This window comes from Camelus dromedarius, chromosome X, assembly GCF_036321535.1.
Source record: "Camelus dromedarius isolate mCamDro1 chromosome X, mCamDro1.pat, whole genome shotgun sequence".
Lineage (NCBI taxonomy): Eukaryota > Metazoa > Chordata > Mammalia > Artiodactyla > Camelidae > Camelus > Camelus dromedarius.
Window position 1 is genome coordinate 80328558 of NC_087472.1, and position 4638 is coordinate 80333195.

General features: G+C 45.0%; 1 pseudogene; it reads right to left on the reverse strand.

Moving 5' to 3' along the window:
* Positions 1 to 2908: 2908 nt before the first annotated feature.
* LOC105085272 (ubinuclein-1-like) lies at positions 2909 to 4276 on the reverse strand (annotated as a pseudogene).
* Between the last annotated feature and the right edge of the window lie 362 nt (positions 4277 to 4638).

Consider the following 4638-nt stretch of genomic DNA (forward strand, 5'->3'; position numbering starts at 1 on the left):
TCCATGTTCCCAGGGGTACGTTACCTTCCTGGCATTGCTATGTGGCAATACGTGCCTGGTGTATTGCCAACCCAGGAAGCTCACCCAAGCTTTGGTGTCCAGACTTTTAATTGGGATTTCATTATGTAGGCATGATTGATTGAATCATCACCTGTGTGGTTGAATTAACTATCCCGCCCCCTTCTGCTTCCAGAGGTCAGGCTGATACCATGAGGCTCACAGCCTCAACCCTCTAATCACATGGTTGGTCTTTCTGGCATGGCCAGCCCCTACCCTGAGTCACCTCATTGACATATACTATCAGGCTGGGTCTAAAGGACCACCATGAATAATGAAGACACTCCTGTCACTTAGGAAATTTCAAGGGTTTAGAGGTTCCTTCCCAGGAACTGGTTACAAAAGCCAGCCAAATCCTTCCTCCCTCCCTCCCTTCCTCCCTTCCTCCCTTCCTGTCTTTCTAACCATAATACCATTATCACACCCAAAAAATTAAGACTATTCCTCTTTTCATCAAATATCCAATAAATGTTCTAATTTTCCCACTGTCTCATTAAAAAAAAGAGTTGATTTCTACAAATCAGTATCCTAACAAGCTTCACACAATGTAATCAGTTAACATGTATCTTAAATTTCTTTTACCTTAGAGGTTCCCCTTCCCTCTTTTTCCACCCTCCCTGTAATTTATTTGTGGAAGAGAATGAGTCATGTGGTCTTCAGAGGGTACCACATTGTGGATTTTACATAAATTACATCATCATAAAATTCACCCAGGTACTGTTTACGCTTGACATATTTGAATTCACTTAGCTAGAGCAGACAGTTCAAAGACACCTTATGGTACAGATTTCACTGGCACAAGTAAGCATTCTAAAGACCTTTGTGGAACAGTCACTACCTTAGTGAATAGCTTGGTGGCTTAGGAACTCTGGAATATCTGTCCTTGATTCATTCTCCAAGCTTAACTGCATGTTCCCCACATATATATACTCCAGTGCTTGGAAAACTGTAGGACTTCAAGGCCTATGTCTTTTTCTTTTTCTTTTTTTTATGTTTGTTTCTAAATTTTTAAAAATTTATTTTTAAAAAAATTTTTGGGGAGGGAGAGGTAATCAGGTTTATTTATTTATTTATTTATTTTAATGGAGGTACTGGGGATTGAACTCACGACCTCATGCATGCTAAGTACATGTGTTACCACTGAGCTATACGCTCCCCCTTCAAGGCCTGTTTCTATATGACAGATACTTCATAGAGGTCTGTTCCTATAGCCCTGCCTCAGAGGATTTCTAAGAATAAAACAAACTAGCATGTCTATCTGTGACTTGGAACCCTTCATGACCTCTGCCCATAAAGAGATGAAGATTTGACCAACAAGGGTTTCGGAGCCCTGGGGTCCACCTGGATAAACTCTGGGGAAAAACAAAACAAAACAAAACTGGAAGTCTGACTGGATTGGGAATCGAGTTTTCTGGGCCCAGCTGATCTTTAAGTCAGGATGGCACAGATTGACAGAATTCAACTGGAAAAAGCTCAACTAAATAAAAGTGGCTCTGTCTGAAAAAGAGATGTGTCTTTTTACAAAGGTCTTTTGAGAAGTGCTCAGAGGGCTGAAATGGAGGCTGTGAGTGAGTGAATTCTGCTCCACTCTCAAGGCCCTGGAATTATGTCTTCCTATAATGTGACATGCCAGGAACAGTCCTATTCTATCCAATCTGTTTTAAAGGTAATGATAAAAGCTGAGCCTAACATAAGTGCCTTTAAAAAGCCTATCACAATTATCTCGAGATTGATGGATCTACAAGTCTTTAAAAGAGCTTCATTGTCATGTTCAGAGGAGAAATTGGCCCCCTGCAATGAGTATGTATTAAGTGCTCTGAATATATTTTCAGAGACAAAGCTACTTCTCTCAGTGGTGGCTTTAGTCCAGGTTTTTGTCCTGCTGAACAGACCATCTGAGCATGGGATGGCTACCACGACCATCCCATAGGTCCTCTTGTAGCCAGAAGGAGCTCCTGGCCTATGGGACTCCATGAGGGACTCTGACCAAATGCCAAGGTGTTTGGCAGATTTAAAATGTGGTTGTATACACTAGTCTGCCACAGTGCTGGAACTCAGAAACACATATACCCCCCATATTCCAAGCCCAGAACGCTCTCCATCCCAAGATCTGTCTCTCCATTAACTGTCCGGCACATAACTCTGAAGCCCAGGAGCACCTTGGGAGTTCCTCTTGAGGAGCACGGGCTGCTAACCATGGTGAGTTTCAGGGACAAGGTCAGTACCTTTGTTCCTCCCTGCCTCCCATCACTAGAATCTCCACTCAGACCACCAAGGCCAGCTTCTGAGGAACAGAGGTTTGTTCACCGTGGGCTTGGGACCTGTCCATGGAGGCTGTCCCGTGCAGGGAGGTCTACCATGGGGGCAAGTTTTTGGGAGGAATTGAAGCTCTAGATGGTTGTTCTTCCAGAGGAGAGCTGCTAGAAGAAAGCCCACGTTGGGAGCTGGAACCAGCGAGGGGAGACTTGTAAGACAGCCCTGGAGAGTTGGCCGAATGTCATTTTGCCTTGTGGCTCAAGGAAGTGTGGGATGGAGCTGGGTTCTTGTGAATCGCTGCTGGAGAAGGAAGTGCCTCCCGAAGAGGCTACCGTGGAGGCATGGATGCTGAAGGAAGAAGACTTGGCAAGGTTGTTGCCAGATGGAACTAGGTGGGGTGTGGGAGCAAAGCTTTGTGCTATTCAATGAACATGTACAAAATTGACTTGGGTCCGCAATTTAGACTGCTGTTCTTCTGGAAAGCTTTGCTGAGGGAGCCTGGCAAGAGAGCTCTTTGTAGCCAGAACTCTTGGGATTGTTCTCCTCAGGCTGCTCCAGTACCACTGCCCATTCAGCCAGAAAATTGAGGGGATGATTACAGAGTGCTGGAGAGTGATGGTCCAGAGAGTTGGGCTTTGGAAAATTCCTTTTTTCCTTTTGTATATAAAGACCTGTGACCTTGATGCAAAGCCACAGGACTGCCAATTTGGGCTGATAGGATGAGAACCTTTTCAGGAGACTTATTCTGTGTTTCCTTCACCTTGACCTTGAAGGAGCCATTACTTTCATCTCGGGCACGATCGATGTCAGGGACCCATGGTGTGGTTCACTCTCCTTACACAGAGACCTGGCCTGCACCCAGCCCTGGGGCCAGAGAGTTTGGACTTCAGCATCCAGAAGAGCTTTCCTGAAGTCCTCCCTAGACTGGCTCTTGGTCCTTTCCAGATCATAGCCCTCTGGTTCTGTCTTCACCACCTGACAGCACACCTTGCTAATTTCAGCATTCCATTGGAATTTCTTCTGGGCTCCGTTCCCCTTTTCTTCTTCCTTACCAGAACAAATCTGTTCTCTCGGCTGCTTGTCTTTTACCCCTTCCAGCATCTCTGCAGTCTTTGCTTGTGTGTGTACCTGGCAATCATCCTGGTACTGGGCCATCTGCTCTGGTGTTGCCCTGCCAATAGCTTCTTTAAGTTTCTATAGAGGCCCCTCCAGATGCACCCCTCCACCCAGTTCCCAGAGATGAAGTTCTGGGGGCAAGTGGGGCCAGGATGTCTCTGCTGCAGGGCAGGGATGAAGTCAGATGGCTGTGCACCTCAGAGCAGATCTGGCTGTTTGGCTTCCAGATCTGCACCTCCATGCTCAGTAGGATCCCAGAGATATTCTCGGTGGAGAACTTCCATTTACACTGTCCTTCAGCAGTTCTGGAAGTCTGAACGAGCTCCTCAAGGCACTGCTTCAAGGGCACTGGTGAGCCTCTGGGGAGGGATAAAAACCATGTGAACTCCTTGTCCAATCCCACCCCATGGGAATCTTTCATCATCCATATCACAGAAGGGGCTTCCTTCTGGAGATGCACTGAGCAGCTTCTTCCAGTCCAAATCAGTCAGGGAGACCATAACAGTGACCTCCTGGAGCACACTGTCAGGAGCAGAGCAGAAGATTGAGAGCGAAGGGTGCTCCCCCATTCCCACAGGCTTATGATCCTTGTGCCTGTTTTTCTTGGGTCGGTTTCTCATCTTGAAATTTCTTTAACATCCCTTTATCATTTAGAGCCTCAAGCACATTTCTTACTCTTTTTCTCATTACCAGCCTGGAGAGCTGTGAAGCCCATTTGGGACAATCTGGGCTTTGTTGATTTCTTCTCCCTGTTGAAAGTGTCATCATTTTTCTTTTTTCTCTTCTCACTACCTTCTTTCAACTTCTTCTACTTTGGTGATTTTCCTCTTTTCTTTAGTGGAGTCATTGTCAGATTCTGTTTTCTTTTTAAACTGAAGTATAGTTGATTTACAAATGTGTTAATTTCTGGTGTACGGTATAGTGATTTAGTTATACATATATATGTATATATTCCTTTTCATATTCTTTTTCATTATAGGCTATTACAAGGCATTGAATATAGTTCCCTGTGCTATACAGTAGGACCTCGTTGTTTTATCATGTCAGATTCTGATGTTTATTGTAACTGTAGGGTTCTCAGGTTAATGTCACGTCCTCTGTGCTTTGTGGTCAGAGAAGCAGGAAGAAACTCATCATATACTTCAACAAGTCCAGATCTGTTGGTGGAAGAATCAGATTCATCATACACATCTCCCATCTCAATCAAGC